The sequence below is a fragment of the Gossypium hirsutum genome, chromosome A07, assembly GCF_007990345.1.
Source record: "Gossypium hirsutum isolate 1008001.06 chromosome A07, Gossypium_hirsutum_v2.1, whole genome shotgun sequence".
In the NCBI taxonomy this organism is placed as follows: Eukaryota; Viridiplantae; Streptophyta; class Magnoliopsida; order Malvales; family Malvaceae; genus Gossypium; species Gossypium hirsutum.
The window spans coordinates 14,128,269-14,152,276 of NC_053430.1; the positions used below are offsets into that span (position 1 = coordinate 14,128,269).

The 24,008-nt window shown below is 36.5% G+C and overlaps 3 non-coding genes across 3 annotated transcripts; all 3 read left to right on the forward strand.

Moving 5' to 3' along the window:
- The first annotated feature begins 336 nt into the window (after positions 1-336).
- LOC121204259 (small nucleolar RNA R71) lies at positions 337-443 on the forward strand. Its single transcript, XR_005899187.1, has one exon. It is a non-coding gene; the product is annotated as a small nucleolar RNA R71 (small nucleolar RNA).
- Positions 444-5,878: 5,435 nt separating this feature from the next.
- On the forward strand, positions 5,879-5,983 carry LOC121204222 (small nucleolar RNA R71). Its single transcript, XR_005899151.1, has one exon. It is a non-coding gene; the product is annotated as a small nucleolar RNA R71 (small nucleolar RNA).
- Positions 5,984-21,329: 15,346 nt separating this feature from the next.
- On the forward strand, positions 21,330-21,436 carry LOC121204195 (small nucleolar RNA R71). Its single transcript, XR_005899124.1, has one exon. It is a non-coding gene; the product is annotated as a small nucleolar RNA R71 (small nucleolar RNA).
- Positions 21,437-24,008: the final 2,572 nt, after the last annotated feature.

Genomic DNA, 24,008 nt, shown 5'->3' on the forward strand with positions numbered 1-24,008 from the left:
TGATATTCCGAATGGCTTGTTCCACCTCTACTTGCTTCGCTTTGCATTACTGGGTGAACCTGTGAAGAACTAAGAAAACCATCAATTTTCTTATTCAAGAGTTCTACCTGATTAGAGAGCATGGTGACCGAATTGACATTATAAATACCGTCTGTTTTCGTTAGCTTTGTCCTCATGACTTGCCACTGATAGTTATTCAGTGACATCTCCTCTATAAACTCATAAGCATCTTCAGGTGTTTTATTATTGATGGTTCCGCCAGCAGCTGCGTCAACCATTTGTCGAGTCGAAGGATTCAGACCATTATGGAACATTTGAACCTGTAGCCAAAGCGGTAAACCATGGTGAGGGAACCTTCTCAAAAGGTCCTTGTATCTCTCCCATACATCGTAGAGTGTTTCTAAATCCATCTGCATAAAAGAAGAGATATCATTACGTAATTTAGCCATTTTAGCCGGTGGAAAATATTTTAGTAAAAATTTTCGGTCATTTGCTCCCAAGTAGTAATTGACCCTCGTGGTAACGAGTTCAACCACTGTTTATCTTTGTTCCTCAATGAAAAAGGGAATAGCCGAAGACGAATGGCATCATCAAAAACACCATTAATTTTAAATGTATCGCATAGTTCTAAGAAGTTGGCTAAATGAGCGTTGGGATCCTCATCCTGCAAACCATCAAATTGAACAAATTGCTGTATCATTTGAATAGTGTTAGGTTTTAGTTCAAAAGTATTTGCAGCTATAGCAGGTCTAACTATGCTCAATTCAGTTCCTGTTAAACAAGGTTTAGCATAATCATACATAGTGCGTGTAGCAGGATTTTGATTAACCGCAATTGCAGGAGGTAGCTAATTGTCTTGGTTTTCAACCATTTCTGCGGTTGGGGTTTGAATATCATTCTCTTACTTGTTCTCTGTGTATCTTAAGCTTAGCCTTATTTCTCTTTGGTTTCTGCGAACTGTGCGATTGATTTCTTCGTCAAAAAGTAATGGTCCTGACGGGTTTCTTCTAGTCATAAACTATAAAAACCTGCCAAGAGAAGGAAAAAAATAAGTAATAATAATAAAAAAATTAAATTAAATTGCAAGAAAAATAAATGGCTAAAATAATAAAAATTAAGCGTTCCTAATATCTTAGTTCCCTGGCAATGTCACCAAAAACTTGATCACGTGATTTCGTGATAGGTTTTAAATATTTATAATTACTCATTCTTGAAACTAACTATTATCGCGATATAGGCAACTGTACCTATCGAACAGTAGTACAGTTTTAGCAAGACCGGATTGTCGAACCCAAAGGAACTAAAAGTACTAGTACCCAAAGGAATAGAGAATGGAATTGGGGAATTGCTTTTGGGAAAATCGATTGAATTAAGACAATACCTAAGGAAAAATTTACCTAGACTGTACTTGTTATTTTGGCTCCAAATCAGACGATTTATTCATTTAACTTGTTCTGTAGAGATCCCTAAGTTATGTTATTATCGCTATTCAAGACTAATAACGTCTAATCCCTAGATTGAATAATTGAGACCTTTCTCTAATTAACACCTTAGGGTTGCATTAACTCGATCTATGGATCCCCTTATTAGGTTTCACTCTAATCCGGAAAAATCTTGTCACCCTATGTCTAGGCATGCAAACAACTCTGCTTAATTATGAAAAATGTATTCTTAGACAGGGTCTATTCCTCCTCTGAATAAGAGCTTATCTTGAATCAGTATCCTGGGATATCAAAACAAGAATTAAGAACACATAATTAAGAACAAGTTAAATATTTATCATACAATTTAGAAAATAATAACAAGATTCGTCTTAGGTTTCATTCCCCTTAGGTATTTAGGGGTTTTAGTTCATAACTAAATAAGAGAACATCTCAGAATAATAAAGAATACAAAACATAAAGAAAACCTAAAACTCCTTAAGGAGAAATTGAGGAGAGATCTTCAGTCTTGATGGTGAATCCAGCTTCTGAGATGGATCAATCGACTTCTTTGGAGTAATTCCTTACTCCCTATTCTGTGTCTCCCTTTTCTTCCTCCTCTAGGGTGTATTTATAGGCTTTGGAATGCCTAAGAGCCCTCAAAATTAGCCTTTTTCGAATTGGACATAACTTGGGCTCGGTAGGGACACGCCCGTGTGTGATTACTTCAGGTCGTGCTCGAGTCTGCCAAATTGACACGACCGTGTGGTTTGCCCGTGTGAGGAGGTCTAGGCCATGTTAATTTCGTACTTTGGCCCATTTTCTCTATTTTGGCCCGTTTCTCGTTCCTTTTGCTCTCCTATGCTTTTCGAAGTATAAAACATGAAATTAAAGCATTAAGAGCATCAAATTCACCAATTCTAATGGAAAATCATCCATAACATTTGTTAAGCATGGGGTAAAAATATGTATAAATTACGGTTTATCAGCGGCCCAATCAATGCACCGGCCCATTCCCAATGGTCGTACTCGAAGAAGCTGGAACAAGTCATCTTGTGGCCTGGAGGAGAATCGAAGTAGAGGATGACGAGTCTCGGTCGAGGCGCTCGAGGAGATTGCGCTAGAACCCTTTCACTTTTTTGAAGTGGGGATAGCAGTTTTCTTACCTGGTGTGTTTGTCATAATCAATCTGAAAAGGGAAGAACATTAAGCAATAAATAAGGAAGTACGTAATTAAAGGTTCCGGTATGCCTAGATCAATAGTCCTAAAAAAAACTTAAAACTAGAATGAAAATAAGATAGAAAAATAGTTCCGAGCTAAAAACTTCTAAGAATAATAGACAAAATAATTGACTCGTAACCTATAAGCAAAGAATTGAAATAGTAGCCTGAGATAAATCAAAACAGTGAAAGGAACACTATGGTTGTAACTAAACATGAAATGAAAGTAAACATAAGTATATTGTAACAAATAAAAGAGAATGGCATTATTAAAATATGGAGAACTAACTATAATTATCTAAACATCACCTAATGCATAAGTTGGAAATCAAATAATAAATAAATAGTAAAGAAAGAAAATAAATGATGAATAAAAGAATGAAAAAAATAAAGAAAGAATAAGGACCCTACGGGGCAGTGGTCAGTCGGATGGGACTCTGTGGCGGTGGTCGGTTGGAAGAGGGCACGGCCGTGGGAAGTAGGCCGTGCGGCCCGCAGTGTTTAGGAGAGAAATGGGGAGAAAAGAAGAGGGAAGAAGAAAGGGAAAGAAGGAGGAAAGAAAGAAAGAAGAGAGAAAGAAAGAAAAAGAAAGGAAGAGAAGAGAAAGGGAAGGGGTTCGAACGGTGGTGGGTGATGGCCGGAGGAGGGAGAGGCACGGTCGTAGAGGAGGTTGGGGGGTTTAAAATGGGGCACGGCCGTGTGAAACCCGTGTTGGGCCGCACGACCGTGTCACACGCCTGTGTGGATCGATTTGAGCCCGTGTTAATCGTGAAAATTTTATAACTATTCATCACACGGCCTATGGACACGCCCATGTATCCCGGCTGTGTGGTTAACACGGTCGTATCGCATGACCGTATGCAATGTTTGTCAGTTCTTCCACACCCGTGTGGTGTCTCACACGCCCGTGTGTCCGAACACACAGTCGTGTGCCTCGCCCGTGTGGCTCTATGACTTATTTAAATTTGAAAATTTAGCTCCAGTTTGCACACGGCCTAGAACACGCCCGTGTGTCCAGGTTATGTGTGTCACACGGTTGTGTGGATCGGGTTAATGACTATGTGGCTCGATATTTGGGGATTTTGTACCCCTGTTTCCACACGGCCAAGGACATGCCCATGTGTCCAGGCTGTGTGGGCCGCTGTACCTGCACAAAAACATTAAAAATAGCAAAAATGAACTACTTAGTGGTGATAGTGCTCGGGTTGCCTCCCGTGAAACGTTTATTTAGAGTCTGAGCTTGACTTACCTCTCTGTTGCATAGTCATGGTGGTTCGAGGAGTTTACACTCCTCATTCCTACTATCAATCTTATCAAAATAAGGTTTTAGACGAGTACTATTTACCTTAAAAGTGCCGAATTTGGAATAAGTTACCTCGACTGTACCGTATGGGAAAATGTTAAGTACCGTAAAAGGGATTGTTCCATTAGGTTTAGAAGTGGCAATACGAGGGTCTGCTACATCTAATAGTACTTTATCTCCAACCTTAAATTGATTTGATAAAACATTGAGTCTGTCATGGCGTAGTTTTGGTTTATCGTGTGTTCTCAGTTTTTGTGTCCTCCATTCATCTAGTTCCTCGATCTGTAGCCTTTGCTCTTCATAGATGGGTCCTTTTTTTACTTGAACATGGCTCATTTATGCTCTTCGAACGTGTTTTCTGCAAAGAAGGTTGCACCACATGATCAGTATTAGTAGCATGATTTATACAACCACCCTTAATATTCAATGTGCTACTCGAATTACGAGCTTGAAGAGTGATTGTTTCATCACCCACACGAAGTGTGAGTTCACCTGTACCAACATCAATAATAGTTCTAGCAGCTGCTAAAAAGGGTCGTCCTAAAATCAAAGGCATGTCACTATCCTCTTCCATGTCTAGAACAACAAAATCAATTGGGAATATAAATTTATCGATTTTGACAAGTACGTCTTCAATGATGCCCCTAGGAAATCTAATGGTTTTATCTGCTAACTGAATGCTCATCCTAGTTTGTTTGGGTTTCCCAAGACCTAGTTGTTTAAACATTTTATAGGGCATGACATTAGTGCTCGCCCCTAAATCAGCCAATGCATTCTTAACATCTAAACTACCAATTAAACAAGGAATCATAAAACTCCCTAGATCTTTCAATTTGTTGGGTAGCTTATTCTGTAGAATGGCTGAGCAAACTGCGCTTAACTCCACATGCAACGTATCATCCAACTTTCACTTACTTGCTAAAAGCTCCTTTAGAAATTTAACTGCATTTGGCATCTGCGAAAGAGCTTCAATAAACGGTAAGTTAATATGTAATTTCTTTAATAATTTAAGGAATTTACCAAATTGTTCGTCTGTGTGGTCTTTCCTTGTCACATTGGGATATGGTACACGAGGTTTATATTCTCTACTTACCAATTTTTGTTCGATGTGGTCCACCTCATCTTTACCTTTACTTACCACAAATCTGTGTTTCAGTTCTGGTTCAGTTTCAACTAACCCTTCTTCATCTCAAACAGTAATTGCATTAAGCTGCTCCCTTGGGTTATTTTCAGTATTACTCGGCAAGCTACCTTGTGGTCGTTCGAAAATCATCTTTGCCAACTGGCCTATTTGATTCTCGAGCCCTTGAATTGAGTTTACTGATTTTTAAGAGCTGTCTTGGTGTTTTGGAAACGTGTTTCAGATATCGCTATGAATTTTGTAAGCATCTCCTCAAGGTTCAATTTCTTTTCCTGCTGGTAAGGTGGTTGCTGAAAACCCAGAGGATGTTGTGGCCTTTGATTTCCTTGACTACCCCACGAGAAATTGGGATGGTTCCTTCAACCTGCATTATAAGTGTTACTATACGGGTTATTTTAAGGTCTTGAGTTATTACCCATATAGTGGACTTGTTCCTCCTCGGTGCCAGGGTTGAAGGGTGGATAATCTGGGTTGTGCATTCCTCCATTTGAATCACACCTTATCACTGGATGTACCTAAGTAGAACCATATAAACCATCAATCTTTTTATTTAAAAGTTCTACCTGGTTTGATAGCATAATGACCGCGTCGAGGTTGAAAACACAAACTGCTTTTGTCGACTTTGTTCTCATGACTTGCCACTGATAGTTATTCAGTGACATCTCTTCAATAAATTCATAAGCCTCTTCAGGTGTTTTGTTGTTTAAAGTTCCACCGGCGGCTACGTCGATAAGTTGCCTTGTTGAGGGGTTCACACTGTTGTAAAAAGTCTAAACCTGTAACCATAAAGGTAACCCATGGTGAGGGTACCTTCTCAATAGGTCCTTGTATCTCTCCCATGCATCATAAAGAATTTCTAGATCCCTGCACAAAAGAAGAGATATCATTCCTCAATTTAGCCGTTTTAGCCGGCGGAAAATATTTAAGTAAAAATTTTTTGGTCATTTGTTCCCAAGTAGTGATTGACCCTCGTGGTATGGAGTTCAACCACTGTTTAGCCTTATTCCTTAATGAAAAGGGGAATAATCGAAGGCCAATGGCATCATCAGAAATGCCATTAATTTTAAATGTATCGTAGAGTTCCAGAAAATTCGCTAAATGAGTGTTTGGATCCTTTTCCTGCAAACCATCAAACTGAACAAACTGTTGTATCATTTGAATCGTGTTAGGTTTCAGTTCAAAATTATTTACAGCAACAGCAGGTCTAACTATACTCGATTCAGTTCCTGTTAAATTAGGTTTAGCATAATCATACATAGTACGAAGAGTAGGCTTCCTGATTTTCCTGATTTTTAGCCATCTCCTCGGTTATGGTGTGAATATCGTCCTTTTGCTCTTCCTCTATGTATCTTAGGCTTCGCCTTATTTCTCTTTGGTTTCTACAAGCTATGCTTTCGATCTCACTATCAAAAATTAATGGTCCCGACGGGTTTCTTCTATTCATAAACTATAAAAACCTGTCAGAAGAAAATAAAAGAAAATTTAGTAAACAAAATTAAATAGAATTAAAAATAATAATTGCTAAAGTAATAAAAATTAAGCGTTCTTAATATCTTAGTCCCCGGAAACGATGCCAAAAACTTGGTGTTCATGTAACTAACTAAAAATTTGACTTAAGGCAAGTGCACCTATCGAACAGTAGTATAGTTATGGTGAGATCGGAAATATCGTATCCACGAGGACTAAAAGTACTAGTAATTACTATCTTTTTATTATCTAGCCTAATAATTAAAGTGTGTTTTTAAACTAAAACTATTTTTCTAATTAACTAAGATTACGACAAAGATGAATTTTGGAAAATACTTTGGGAAAAACTGATAGAGAAGACAATACCCAAGGAAGAACCCACCTAGACTTCACTTATTACTTCTGAATTAGACAATTTATTCACTTAACTTAATCCGTAAAAATCCCTAATTTATGTTAATATCCCTCTCGAGACTAAGAATAACTGACTTTAGGTTGATTAATTGAAATCCCTTTTCTAATTAAAACCCCTATTGTCACATTAACTTGATCTATGGATTCCCTTATTAGATTTGACTCTAATCCGACAGATTTATGTCGTCCTATCTCTAGGATTACATTCAACTCCGCTTGATTATGAATGATCTATTCTTAAACAGGGACTTTTGCTCCACTGAATAAGCACATCAAAACCTGAATTAATACCTTGGAATATTAAAACAAAAATTAAGAACTCACAATTAAGAATAAGAATAAGTCTTTATCATATAATTCAAATAGTAATACGAGTCGTCATAGGTTCATCTCCCTTAGGTATTTAGGGAGTTTAGTTCATAATAATAATGGAAAACATCTCAAAGTTTGGAAAACAACAAAACATAAAGAAACCCAAAGAACTTCTAGGAACTTGGATGGAAATCTTCAGTCTTGATGTAAATCCTGGCTCTGAGGTGATTGTGATGGCTGTTCTTGAGTATTTTCTGGCTCCAATTCTGTGTGTCCCCTCTAATCCTCTTTTAGGGTGTTTATATAGGCTTTAGAATGCTTTAAAACCCTCAAAAGTGCCCTTTTTTGAACAGAATTAGGCTTGGGCTTGGCAGAGACATAGCTGTGTGCCACGCCCGTGTGAAGGTGCTTAAGCCGTGTGTACTACTGAGTTGATTTTTTGTCGACACAGTCATGTCACACGGGTGTGTGGCCTTCCCGTGTGACTCACACGGGCGTGTGGATCACCCGTGTGTAAGTGCTTTGGCCATGTGAAACACTTTTTTAAGCCCATTTGGTCCGTTTTTGGTCCGTTTCTTACTTTTTTCGCCTTCCTATGCTCACCTAAGTATAAAAAAGAATTTAAAGGATTAGGAGCATTGAATTCAATGAAATCAAGGAAAAATCATCCATAAATATGCCAAGCATGGGGTAAAAATATGTATATATTACGGTTTATCACTAACCTACTTTAATGCATCACAAAACTGTTCCACGAGGGAAGCAGTTTTTGATATTTGACAAGCTGAAGTCTTCTTCAAAAGCTACAAAAGGGTACAGAGAAAGTGTATAACTGGTGTAGAAATAGAACGTTTCAAGATACGAATTATCTTGTACTTGCATTGTTAAAAAAAAAACAGTTTAACTTCCCTATTTATGAAACATTGTAGTCATCGTCACAAGATAACTAAATCTAAAACCAAACCAAAACAAGGTTTCACATTTATTGTGGTATTCTAAATTTTCAATTGTTCAATGTTCATTTTTACTTCTTAACCATTAGCTGTAGCTTTTTGGACTAAGAATTCGAATAGCTAGGAGTATTAAATTCCAAAAGGTAAAAAAAGAAGTATGAGAATCACAAAAATCAATTGTACAACCCTCTAATTAAAAAGCTAAAAGGATTACAACTATCCTAAGTACATAGCGAAAGCATGAGAAAAATATTGTAAAACATAAGCTAAATTAAGAATCATGCAACTATTCCTCTTGACTAAGTACAAAATTTGAGTTAGAAGACATCGAAAATGATTGGTGCTTTCTAGTAGATAGATGATTCCGATCATATCTAAGTCGAATATTTAAGGAATTGTATAAACAGAAGCTCCGATAACTCTTATTATGAAATTAATTCTGTCATACTTATTGGGAAACGGGATAAAATACAAAGTTCGAGCTAAGAAAAATGAAATCAAAAACCTTATTGAGCAACACGTTAGGGAAAAGCTAATTGTTAATGAGAAATTGAGAGCTAGAAGGGCAATCGCTCTTACTCCGAAGATGAGTTGTAATACAAGTATGGAAAAAGTTGTGACCACAAGACGTTAGAAACGCATCCTTGATTATCTGCATACATATCTGACGCAACAAGTCCTTATCCAGCTCAGCAACTCCAAAAACATTAGCGGCGGCAGAGGGGGTGGCAGATTCTTGGAGGGGCGATGGACGCGGTGGCGGGTCCTTCGAGCGACGGCGGAACTTCGTCGAAGGGAGATGGCTTGGAATCCGATTTCACTACTAACACTCGAGGCTTTGTGCCTGTTGAGACTTCTTATATGGTTGTAATTTTGATGGTCACTAAACTAACTAAAATTACGACAAAGGCAAACACAGCTATCGAATAATAGTATAGCTACGGTGAGTCGAGAATATCATATCCACAAGGACTAAAAGTACTGTACTTACTATTTTTCGATTATCTAGCCGATAAATTGAAGGAATTGTTTTTAATCTAAAATTAACTAAACTAATTACAAAGAACACAACAGAGAACGAAGTAAGAAAATAATCGAATAAACCAATGAGATAGACAATACCCAGGAAAGAATCCACCTAGACTTCACTTATTATTCTGAATCTGAATTAAACGATTTATTCACTTGCACCTTGATCCGTAGAAATCCCTAAATTATGTTAATATCTCTTTCGTGAATAAGAACAACTGACTCTAGGTTAATTGATTGAAATCTCTTTTTAATTAAAACCCCTATTGTCGCAATAACTCGATCTATGGATTCCCCTATTAGATTTGACTCTAATTTGATAGATTTTTGTCATCCTATTTCTGGGATTGCATGTAACTCTACTCAATTATGCTAGATCTACTTTTAACCAAAGACTTTTGCTCTAGTGAAATAAGCACATTAAGTATGAATTAATATCCTGAAAATATTAAAACACGAAATAAGCATACATAATTGAGAACAAGAATCAAGTATTTATCATGTAATTCAAAAATAAAAAATAAGATTCATATAGGTTTCATCTTCCCTAGGTGTTTAGGGAATTTAGTTCATAATATGGAATAACATCATCTCAAAGTTAGGAAAACAACAAGACATAAAGAAACCCAAATAAAAATTCTAAAGAAATTGAATGAAGGTGTTCAATCTTAAAGGAGATCTGCTTCTAAAATGAATCCGATGGCGTTCTTCGAGACTTTTTTTCATTCTTCTCTGCGTCCTCCCTTAGGACTTCTTCTAATATGTATTTATAGACTTTAGAATGCTCAGAAAACCTAAAAATTGGGGTTTTTCGTGTGTTTGAGAAAAAAGGGAATGATATCGACATGAGCTGGCACATAGGCGTGTGGCCAGCCCATGTGTCTCACACGGGCAAGTGGCCAGCCCATATGGAAATGCCCAGGCCGTGTGAATCCTGGAAACAGCTCTTTTTGTCTGATTTTGGCCCATTTTTCATTTCTTCCGCTCCCGTATGCAAACATGAATTGAAAGGATTAGGAGCATCTAATTCACTAATTTACATAATAAATCATCCAAAAAAACATCAAGAATGAGACTAAAAACATGTTACTTTTATTGCTTATCAAATATACCCACACTTAAGCGTTTGCTTGTCCTCAAGCAAAATACTCAACTAACAATTAAAAATTAATCTTTCTCAACTTATAATTCTCATCAATAATGTTTTTTCATAATTCACAAATAATCATACATTGATAATTCAACTAAAAGAGCACTAAAAATTCAAACAATCTAAGTCGAACATTTTTAAAGCATGAAAACATAGGTATTTCCCTTTATCTAAGTAATTACCTTTAATTCAAAATCGACAAGAATGAACATTATAACATCCCTTATCCGTATTCAATACTGGAACAGGGTTACAGAACATTACCGGACTTACAATACAATTAAACATCCATTAAGCATACATTATCTAAATTCAAGCATTCATCAATCAATCTCAATCAATTTGTCCCTAATACGAGCTTGCGAGGCCCTAAACATGCTTTGGGAATGGTTCGGGACTAAACCGATAACTGAAGAAAATTTCATGAAACTTTGAAAATATTTCTCAAAACAGGGGATACACGCCCGTGTGTGTCACATGGCCACCAGACACGCCTGTGTCACAGGCCGTGTGAACATTCGAAATGGGAGCACATGGCCGTGTCTAAACCCGTGTCGTACCCCGTGTCCAAACAAGTGAGGTTACTGACTTAGATCACACGGAAAACCACACGCCTGTATGTCTAGCCCATGTGCCCTTCGAAGTGGCCTCACACGCCAGTGTGCTAGGCCGTGCCAAACCTGTAGGGTATACTGACTTATGTACTATGGCCAAGTCACACGCCCTTGTACTAGGCCGTGTGCCAATTAGGGGGTATACTGACTTGTGCCACACGGCTAATCACACGCCCGTGTGTGATGCCGTGTGCCATGTGGAGCATACTGACTTTATTTTAAATTCAACATCAGGGGACACACGATCGTGTTAACAAGCTGTGTGTCACACACGGCTGAGACACACGCCCGTGTCTTTACCCGTATGGAAAAAAATAAGCTATGTTTCAAGCCACATTTCTCACCCAAACATGCATCAACCTAAGCATACAAAATAGCATATAACCATATCATCAATAGGCATTCAAGCCAATCTCAACCAAGCCTAAATCATGCTATTCCAATACCAACAACTAACTTGCTTATAATATCATATTTTGCCAACTCAAATCATACCAATTTCACATTCATAAGAAATTATGAACCACATCACCAAGGAACAGTAACACATGAATATACATATACATACCAAGATAAGCCAAATCACATGGCTAAGATCCATCATTAACAAAACATGTAGGCTATCATTAGCCAAAATGACCTATACATGCCATTGTAATTGAAAGTATAAAACCATGAGTACCAAAATAGCCGATAGATAGTGTGATGATGTCTCCGACACCTTGCAACCCTAACGACCTTCCGATATCTATAAACACAAAGAAGTTAACACAAAGTAAGCATAGAATGCTTAGTAAGTTCGTAATTCAAAAAAATTAAAGCTTATAACTTCACTTTGTAAGCATAATCCTCTTTATCCAATTCAATATATCTTGGCCTTAGCCTAACAACATTAACCTTTCAATTTTAGGTATCACATAAACTAGCAATTCATCTCAAAACATCATAGCATAAGTACCCACTACTTAGTGCATTCACATTTTCAAGCATGTGTCTAAGCATGTTAGTATCATCTAACAACTCATATTCTTTACATGCTTTCAATATCCATTCTAATCAAAGAATTTGCTGACCTTTACCTTTTTCTCATATTCGTTGAACCACAATTTAAGTAAGCAAAATGAGATATGTTACAACTCAATTTGGCCCAACAGCCTAACACATAATCATCAACCAAATTTTCCATTCAATCACAATTTAGGTAATATAACAGAATATACTACCAAACCATTAGGCACAATATTATTACATATTCATTCCTACAATGATCATGAACTCACAAATTCATGGATTCAATACTCAATTTAATTTTCGTACGTACTTGTACCAATACATATCTATTTCTTATCAATTCTCTTATCAAACCACTCCAACTTATAAATATTTACAATATGAGTACATTAATTTTTCGATGCCATAGTCAAACTATGGTCTTACACAAACATTACCAAGGCCTTGCCGTGGTCTTACATTCACATGCCATAACCCGGTTATGGTCTTATTATCCGATTGCTATAGCCCAGCTATGGTCTTATTCAATATCTTGTCAACTTAAACCGTACATTTAAATCAAATTCACTACATTTAGCCATAGGATAAATAAAATCTCAATACCATCCATCAATTGAATAAATACACATTCAAGTTCAATTATACGAACTTACCTCGTATATGGAAATAACGAAACGGACCGACTATTCAATTACTTTATTTTTTCCTCGATCTAAGTCTGAATTCCTCTTTTCTTGATCTATAAGTAATCAAAATCAGCTTATTTATTCCTCTATTTATTCAATTCAATCCAAAAAATATATTTGAGCTATCTTACACATTAGCCCTTAAACTTTCACATTTTTATAATTTAGTCCTTACACAAAATCACAAATTCATGCAAGTTGTACAAACTCATGCTTAGCCAAATTTAATTCATGTTACTAGCAGCCCATATTTTCAATTTATTCACACTTTTAACCACCACATTTCACATTTTTTCAATTTAATCCCTTTTTGACATTTTTGTCAAAAATCACTTTACAAAAGCTATTAATCTAACATCAAACCTTCCAAATCTATCATAATCATCAAATTACTCAAGCATTCAACAATGAAAACATGATAAATCTTTAATAGTTTCGAAATCTAGGGTACGGGCTAGCTAGAATATGAAGCAATGATCTAAAAAATGTAAAAACCATTAAAAACGGGTGAAAAATACTCACCCAATTGATGGAAATAATATTGCCGAATGAAGAACCCTAGAAATTTTTTCTTCTCATGCCATTTTCGGTTATAAAAAGATAATGGGAGAAGAGGATCACTTTGGTTTTATTTTCAATACCTTTAATCATTAAATTACATATTTAACCTTAATTAGAAACCATCAAATTACATGATAATATGTCCAAAAATTTGCACTCAATTTAATTATGGTCTAATTACAACATAAGGACCTTAACTTTAAGGTTCTATAACTATTAGAACTTAAGTTTTACGCTTTACGTGATTTAGTCCTTTTTATCAAATTGACCATTCAAATGATAAAATTTCTTAACAAAATTTTCACACCAATATAATATCATAATTTAAACATTAAAATAATAATAAAATAACATTTTTGACTTGTATTTGTGGTCCCAAAACCACTGTTCCAATTTGACCAAAAATGGGCTGTTATAGACATCATCACTAAAGATTCACTCAAATCACTCAAAGTGTTTAAGGTTAAAAAACCAAGCACTCAAAAGTCAAACATGAAAAGTCATTAACACAGGCTTGCGTGAAAATTAAATCTCCACCACTATAAAATGAGATGATACACAAATCAAAAGGTCTTTAAGTGGTTGTAATGGGGCTTAGGTTAAAGGTGTGGAGAAAGGCTGAAAAAGATGGTTAAAATTGAGATTGAATTGATAAATTAAAATACTAGAAAAATAAACAAATGCTGAATTAAAAATAATTACATCAATCTCAAAATATGAATTTAACTATTCAAGCTCAATTAACATAGAACTAAATAATACTCAACATATACGTGTATATATATTTTTTCATCATTTTTTTCATTTTTTTTCTTTTTTTATAACAATAATAGATAACTCAACAAATGAAACAAAATATCATATTTGGGCAACTAACCAAATCAAATCTCGACAAAAATGGCGTTAATAAAACGGGAAAAATTCTTAATGAATAAAAAATGAGTTATAGGTTAACATTAATGGGTAAATCAAGAAACGGTGTTTTAGGCTCAAACTGATTCACTAAGGGTTAATTATGTAGGTAGGTTTTTTTATGGGATAAATGGGTTAAAACCTAAGTGTCTTTATCATCTCAATACATCAAACCAAAGGTGTGGTCTTGACATGCATAATCGAAGCAAGTTCTAGAATAACAAATCAATATTGACACACTCATAACCTATAATAAAATAAGCAAGAACTATGTATGCTCTAAAGGCTCAAGATCTCACAAAAAAAATTATGGTTTTTGATGTCAATCTTGCAAATCTCAAACTTCAAGGTAATACCTCAATTCAGGGAAACAACCTAAAAATTTTTAATTTTGAAAATAGACTTATCATGCTTGATTCTCTCATGTCTTAAAGTTTAAAAAATCAATGCAAAAATACCTATGAATTTAATTTAAAACACATCAATAAACATCACAAATTGATAAAAGTTCATTCTAATAGCAAAATGAGAAAATTACTTAAACACAAGTCATAATTCAGGGATTTTCTAATAATCATATAAATAACCTCCTCACACTTAAGATGTACATTGTTCTCAATGTTTAAACATAAATAGAATCATAATATAAACTGAATATCATAAGAGAGGGAGAAAACTAAAAATATTGGATGAAATCGGCAGAATAGCGAAAAGCAGAATTGTAGACAAATCTAGATTTAGTGCATGATTATGAGCAAACGGATAAGAAAATAAACACAAATGGTGAAGAAGATTAAGGGATTATACTCGATTAGAAACAACCATAAAATTGAATATAGTTCAAAAGATAAAAATGAAATAAGTCTAAGAAAATTAAAATAAACATAAAAATAAAATTAAAATTAAAATTAAAGAAAAAAAGAAAGTAAAACAAATCATCAGACACGTCAGTGTCGTGAGTCATCGGCACTGAAGAGGAGATATGGAGATGCTGACATATCTACTGCAATGTCGCGTCGAGACTGTCGAACCTCTAAACGCAGTACTACTCGAAGTGAGCGAACCACTCAGGGAGGTCCACTAAAGTGGTAGTAGAAAGAATAGGACAGTGACTCGAAGATGGAAGCTGTGGTAGGTCCTCATGATGGAGAGGAACATCATCAGTGAAATCATCGGGTTCATTTTGAGCGTCGGAATGAAACAATCGATACTAAGGGCGATCCACTCCACGACACCGCTCGATCATCTTCATATGAATCATGCTCGTGATTCCTTGTAGGGACATCTGACTGAAAAGAGTAAGTGTAGAGGACTACTCCGGTATATTGAGGAGACTAAAGTGTCGAGCAAGTCGAGTCACATAAGGGCCTAAACAGATGTGTCCCTTCCTATGGCGATCAGTTCGATGGCAGAAGGCTAAGGCGATGAAGTATGCCAAATTAAAGATATACCCGATGGCCATGATCCATAGAAAATAAGCATCATGAGTGCTAACAACTCATGTGCTCTCTCTCCTACCTGTCAAAGTGTGAGCTAAAAGTGCATGAAGGTACCGTAAAGTTGGAGAGAGAGAAGTCACCTTCGAGCGACTCACATCATAAAGTGTCTGGCTCACTGTAAGCTTTGTCCAACAATGTGATGGTGTGTAATAGATGTGTCGGCGTAGATGAAAGTAGTTTTCAGTGCTCATAAACTCCTCAGTGTAAAGTCCTATAGCAGCACCGAAATTGGGGACACTCATTTGGCGCACCAAACCACCAAGTCGAAATGTGATGGTGCCTGGCTTATCATGAGTCGTCATGACCTACTGTAGAAGAAATGTCACGCAGAACTCCAAAGTAAGCTCCATATATGTGGGCTCGATGATGGAGAAGAATTTGTCCCACAGAGCTGTAGCAATAAAAGCGCGCACATCATCAGCGAGTCGGACCTACTCTAACACCGACCAATCAATACATCAGCCGAGGCCGAGTGGGCGCTGTCTAAGTCACTGAAATAGATACTCCTGGGAGTCTGCAGAAAATTGGAGATAAGGGTGGTGGGCCTCGGCAGAAGTGCTCGAGGAGGAGGTCGTGCCAAAGGTCTTCCACTTTTTCGAAGCAGGGACGACGACCTTAGACTTGCCGCATGTGTTTATCATAGTGTACCTGAAATAGTAAAAGAATTCATCAATAAATGAGGCATCACCAAATATTCAAACTAAGTCTTAAGAAAGTAAAATCCAAGTAGTCCAAATAGCCAACAACTCTGAAAACAAAATGTACGAATACCTAAGCATGCAAAATCCATATAGTAAAACTAGCATAAAGTAACTTGATGAAATACTAAAGAACAAAAACAAATCATGACATACTTAAAATAAAAATAATAACAATAATAAATAAGAATAATAACAAGTAACCTAAATAGACTAATCATATTAGAAATAAAAGCAATAAGTAGAAATATATAAATAAATAAACAAATCTAATGCTAAGAACAACGAACAAATAGTAATAGAAACAGTGAGCAAGTAATTTAATTAAGGAATAGCAATAACTATTATATTAATTTAAAACAGTAAAAAATAGAATCAAAAAATAAAAATGACTAATAATAATAATAATAAATAAATAAATAAAATAATCTAGCTAATAATAACAATAAAAGATAAGAAATAAATAAAGAAATAAAGAAAAGGGAAGGAGAAAATGGGAAAAAGGATAACCGACGACTGTAAGGCAGAGGTCGAAGGGTCGCGCAGCGGTAGAGAGGAGACGAGCGATTGGGAATGTAGTGGGGCGTGGGTGCGTAAATTAATGAAAAAGAGTGTGACAGGGGTGGCTCTTTTGAGGAAGGGAAAGAAGGGAAAAATGTGAGGAAAAGGGGGGTTCGGGGCTGGTTGGGCATCGACGAGGGAGAGGAATGGGTGAGGACTTAGGGCATGGGGTGATTTGAAGGGAAGAGGAAAGAGAGGTTGGTGAGGGGTTAAGAGGAGGGGTTTTCAGTCGGGGACTGGGGTGGTGAGGTGAGGTCTTGTCGACGAGGGAGAGGGATGGTAAACGGTGGACAAAAAATGGGTGATTGGAGGGGACGATGGATACGGTTAAGGGGTTTGGGGAAGAAGACCAACTAAAGAAATAGCTAGGGTTTAGGGTTAAAAAGAGGGACACGATCGTGAAAGGGCCCGTGTGGGGCCACACACCTGTGTGGTTCCTGTTTAGCCCGTGTGCAATAAAAATTTTAACCCAATCTTCACACGGCCTCTGCACGCTGGTGTGTCCAGGCCGTATGGCACACACGGCCGTGTCACATGGCCGTGTGCAACCTCCTTCGCTTGTCCCACGGCCGTGTCTCGTACACGACCGTGTGTCTTGCCCATGTAACTCTCTAACTTGTTTTAAAATTGAAAAAATTAGCTCCAGGTTTCACACAGCCTAGGACACGCCTGTGTGTCCAGACCGTATGGACTATCTTAGGCCGTGTCTCTATCAATTTTTGGAGAAATTAAGTCTCAGGATCCACATGACCAAGGACACTCCTGTGTGTCATGGCCGTGTAACTCACTGTCGAACCCCTTTTTGTGCACACGGCCTGGGACACGTCTGTGTGTCCAGGCCGTGTGGGTCAAAAAACACATTTTTTTAAAATATTTTTAAGATTTTGAAAATTAATTGATTTTAAAAATACTATGCGATAAAATTAAGAAAATAGAAGTGTTAACGCTCGAGCTACCTTCTGAGAAGCGCTTATTTAAAGTCTAAGCTCGACTTACCTCGTATTCACACGATCCCGGTGGCTTATGGAGTTGAAACTCCTCTTTCTCGCTATCAATTCTACTATCAAAATAAGGTTTGAGTCGACTAATATTTACCAAAAAATTACCGAGTTCAGAATGAGTTACCTTGACTGTACCGTATGGGAAGACGTTCAATACCGTAAAAGGAGTTACTTCGTTTGCATTAAGCTTTGAAGTGGTAATTTGAGGGTCCGTTTTATCAAACAGTACATGGTCCCCAACATTAAATTGATTCATTCCATCCTTATGCTCGTCATGGCGTTGCTTTGGATCTGCATCGTGTATTCTTGGTTTCTCCTTCACATGTGTCAGCCATTTGTCTAGCTAATCGATCTGTAACCTTCGTTTTTCATGAGTCGTTCTGTTTCTATCACATGGACTAGAACGTGGCTCCATCAGGTTTTTTTGAGGGGTTTCCTGTAAAGAATTTTGAGCCACAATGCTACTCATATTAACAGAACTTGTATAATCATCTCGATCACTAGATGTCTTAACAAAATCACGAGCTTGGAGTTTAATCGTTTCATCGCCTACACAAAGTATTAATTCTCATGTACCAACAATAATAATAGTTCTATTAGCTGCTGATAAACCATAATTTATACATATTTCTACCTCATGCTTAGAATATTTTTGGATGAATTGTCCTTAGAATTGGTGAATTCGATGCTCCTAATACTTTAATTTCATGTTTTATACTTAGGTAAGCATAGAAGAGTAAAAAGAGCGAGAAACGGGCCGAAAATAGAGAAAATGGACCCACATGAGAAATCAACATGGCCTAGACTTCCTCACACGGGTAAGCCACACGGCCGTGTCCATTTGGCAGAATCGAAGCACGACTTACACGAATAGACCACATGCCCGTGCCTATTTAACAGCCTTGACCACGGTCTGAAGCAAGCACACGGGCATGTCCCTGTCGAGCCCAAGTATAGTCCTATTCAGAAATGGCCACTTTTGAGGGCTCTTAGGCATTCTAAAGCCTATAAAAACACCTGTGGAGGAGCTAGAAAGAGACGCACAGAGTGGGAGGCAAGGAATTACTCAAGGAAAGCTGATTGATCCATCTCAGAAGCTGGATTCATCGTCAAGACTAAAGATCTCCCTTCAATTTCCTTTAGGAGTTTTGGGTTTTCTTTATGTTTTGTTATCTTCATTCTTTTGACATGTTTGCTTTCATAATTATGAACTAAAACCCCTAAATACCTAAAGGGAATGAAACCTAAGATGGATCTTGTTATTATTATCTGAATTGTATGATAAATATTTGACTTGTTTTTAATTATGTGTTCTTAATTCTTATTTTAATATTCTAGAATATTGATTCAAGTTAATGCGCTTATTCAGAGGAGGAAAAGTCATTGTCTAAGAGTAAATTTTTCATAATTAAGCGGAGTTGATTGCACGCCTAGAGATAGGGTGACAAGATTTTGTCGGATTAGGGTGAAACCTAATAAAGGAGTCCATAGATCGAGTTAATGTAACATTAGGGTGTTAATTAGAAAGAGATTTCAATTAATCAACCTAGGGTTAGACATTATCAGTCTCGAGAGAGATAATAATATAACTTAGGGATTTCTACAGATCAAGTCAAATAAATAAATCGTCTGATTCAGAGTCAAATAACAAGTGAAGTCTAGGTGGATTTTTCCTTGGGTATTGTCTTCATCAATCGAGTTTTTCCAACAGCTTTCCCCAATTTTCTCTATGTGCACCCTTAGTTTAGTTAATTAGTTTAGATAAACAAATCCATTAATTTTTAGCCTAGATAATAAAAAGAAAGTAATTACTAGTACTCTTGGTTCCTTTGGGCTCGACAATCTGGTCTTGCTAAAGCTATACTACTGTTCGATAGGTACACTTGCCTTCATCGTGATAATAGTTAGTTTCAAGAACGATTAATTATAAATTTTTAAAACCTGTCGCAATTATCACGTATCAGTTGCTAAAAAGGGTTGTCCTAAAATTAAAGGTACGTCACTATCCTCATCCATATCTAAAATAACAAAATCAACTAGGAAAATGAATTTATCAATTTTTACAAGTACGTCTTCAACAATACGTCTAGGAATTCTAATGGTTCTATCAGCTAATTGAATACTCATCCTAGTTTGTTTGGGTTTCCCAAGACCTAATTGTTTAAAATTTTATAGGGCATGACATTAATACTCGCCCCTAAATCAGCCAAAGTAGTATTAACATTTAAGCTAATAATTAAACAATGAATAGTAAAACTCCTTGGATCTTTCAATTTGTTAGGTAGTTTGTTTTGCAAAATGGCTGAGCACACTACATTCAGCTCCACGTGCGATGAATCATCTAATTTTCATTTGTTTGCCAAAAGATCCTTTAGAAGCTTAACTGAATTGGGCATTTACGAAAGAGCTTCAAGAAACGGTAAGTTAATATGTAACTTTTTCAAAAGTTTAAGAAATTTACCAGATTGTTCGTTGGTGTGGTCTTTCTTCATTGCATTTGGATATGGAACTCAAGGTTTATATTCCTTACCAACCGATTTTCGCTCATTTTGGCTTACTTCAACCTTACCTTTACTTACCAAACTTTCTTGCCTAGGTTCTGGTTCAGATTCAACTAACCCTTCTTCATCTCGAATAATAATTGCATGAAGTTGTTCCCTTGGGCTAGTTTCAGTATTGCTAGGCAAGCTACCTTGTGGTCGTTCTGAGATTAACATGGCAAGTTGATCGATTTGGTTCTCGAGACCTTGGATCAATTCTTCTTGATTTTTAAGTGTTTTTTCAGTGTTTTGGAAGTGAGTTTTTGACACCAAAATAAACTTTGTCAACATCTCCTCAAGGTTCGGCTTTTTCTCTTGTTGGTAAGGTGGTTGAAAGCCTTGAGAGGGTTGTGGTCTTTGATTTCCTTGGCCACCCCAAGAGAATTTGGGATGGTTCCTTCAACCTACATTGTAAGTGTTACTATAAGGATTATTCTGAGGTCTAGAATTATTACCCATATAGTTGATTTGTTCGTTCTCTGTGCTAGGACCATAGGGCAGACATTCTGGATTATTCATTCCACCTCCATTTGCGTCGCATTGCATCATCGAATATACCTGCGTAGAAACACATAAACCATCAATTTTTTTATTCATAAGTTCTACCTGATTCGATAACAGGGTGACCGCATCTAAGTTAAAAACACCAACTGTTTTCATCGGCTTCGTCCTCATAAATTGCAACTGATAATTATTCAGTGACACCTCCTCTATAAACTCATAAGGCTCATCAGGTGTTTTATTATTTAGAGTACCACCGGTGGCTACATCGATTAATTCCCTAGTTGAAGAGTTCAAACCGTTGTAGGAAGTTTGAACCTGTAGCCATAGAGGTAACCTATGGTGAAGGAAACTTTTCAATAAATCGTTATACCTCTCCCATGCATCATATAGGGTCTCTAAGTCCATCTGTACGAAGGAAGAGATATCATTCCTCAACTTAGCTATCTTAGCCGGTAGGAAGTACTTTAATAGAATTTTCTCGGTCATTTGGTCCCATGTTGTAACACCCCGTACCCGAGACCGTTGCCGGAGTCGGACACGAGGGGTTCACAGACTAAATTCGCTTACTATCGCAGTCCATTTTAAAATTTTCCAGGCAGATGGCTAACTGCGACACTGTCACCTTAAAAATCATATCTTGAGTTTCACAACTCGAAAATCAGTTTTCTAATTTTTCCCTGAAACTAGACTCATATGCCCATCTACATATTTTTTTCTAGAATTTTTATTCAGGCCAATTAGTACAGTTTATTAGTCAAAGTCTCCCATGTTACAGGGATCGACTACACTGACCTTTGCGCATTACGACTTGGATATCTCCCTGCACAGAGCTTCAATACTGATGCCGTTTGTTTCTATAGAAACTAGACTCAGAGAGAAATCTATACATATATGGAATGACTCCTAATTATCTCTGGTTAATTTATAATGAATTTCCAAAGTCGGAATAGGGAATCCAGGAACCGTTCTGGCCCTGTCTCACGAGAACCTGAATATCTCTTAACATACTGTCCATATGATCGTTTCGTTACTTTCCTATGAAAATAGATTCATCACGGTTCGTTTAAATAATTTATTCATTATTTAATTCCAATCCTACTATTTTTAGTGATTTTCCAAATCTACATCACTGCTGCTGCCAGCATCTGCCTTTAAGGTAGACTTTACCTATTTCATAGCTTCCATGATTCAACTAGCCCTTTTAGCATGAATAGCACAAATTATGATAGTGATTAACCATTCCATACCAAATGATTATAACATTATGCTCAAACATATATAAGCCATTTTCGCATGGCTATATACATTAACCAAAATATTCTTCCGCCACTAGTCTATTTTATACATGCCATAAGATAATCCAAAACATAGCAGTACCAAACAGTGGATAGTGATAGTGTGACTAGTTGCTGACGATCCCCGAGCCTGTAGCTTCGCAATGAGATCTATAAAACAGAGGAAACAGAGTAAAAGGAGTAAGCATTACAATGCTTAGTAAGTTTTAAGCAGTGTCAACAGATAACAATCAAATTATAACATAGTTGTTCGTATTTTTATTTCACTCTTCCTTCGGGCATACCATCCCTTTACCGAATATGCACATCTCATCATATACAATAGGCAGATAAACTTTCACATAAAAGTGAGCTCATGTGACATAGATATATCGTATGATTTCACATAACCTCTCACTCTGATCCGATGTCACATAATCATAGGAATAGTCTCATAGATTGCTCTCGTATGCGTCACATAACTACCTTATGATTTAGTGCAAATCAAGCTCACATATAAACTTGGAGTACATACCTGTTTAACCTTTCGCATTGAATATATTTATAAGCAATTCTTATTACGAAGTCTTACCCGGACATAATCTCCACACGAAGTTATCGGGTCTTACCCGGACAAAATCCCCACACGTAGTCATCGGGTCTTTAGAGCTCGGATAAAGTACGAGCACGAAGCTTACGGACATTAATCAGTGATAATATTCTCGCATAAAGCCTGCGGGGTTTTAACTCGGATATAGTACTGACACAAATGCCCTTCGGGACTTATCACATTTATACACTTTCACATCCATCACGTTGGCCACTCGGCCCTGTCACATATATACACTTTCACATTCATCACATCGGCTATTAGGCCTTATCACATATATACACTTTCACATTCATCACATCGGCCATTAGGCCTTATCACATATATACACTTTCACATTCATCACATCGGCCATTAGGCCTTATCACATATATACACTTTCACATTCATCACATCGGCCATTAGGCCTTATCACATATATACACTTTCACATTCATCACATCGGCTATTAGGCCTTATTACATATATATACACTTTCACATCACAATTATCCAAATATACTTCACATATCACGTATACTATCATGTATACACCTTGTCTTGGCCGAATCTACATTAATCATTTCCCAATGAATAATTCAATTTCACGCCATACTATCATTTCATATTCGAATACTCATAAACTTACAATTTCACAATTTTAATATCAAAGATCCATCTAACACTCATGTATCGTTTTACAATATCACGATTTAGAATTCACGTATGGGTTTAATCAATAGCTTATGAGTAACTAAAACAAGTTTTATCCATGTTTACAACAAAATCACATATTCACTACGAGCTGTTTTCCTGAGCAGTAGTCACTAAATTATTTATAACTGGAGCTACAAAACTCCAAATCACTTTCCGTTAATTTTCCCTGAATATATACTCGTATATCTTCCATCCATAAAATTTCCAAAATTTTAGGTTTGGTCAATCAATACCAGATTTTTCTTAAAGTTTCCCCTGTTTCACTGTTTGACTAATCTGACCACTCTTCACTACGAATCAAATTTCTCATTTTACAGAATTCAAAATGTGTTGTATTTGATTTAATTTGAAACTAGACTCATTAGGGAGTCTAAGAATATAAATTTTATCTTATAACCATTTTTGTACAATTTATAATGATTTTCTAAAAA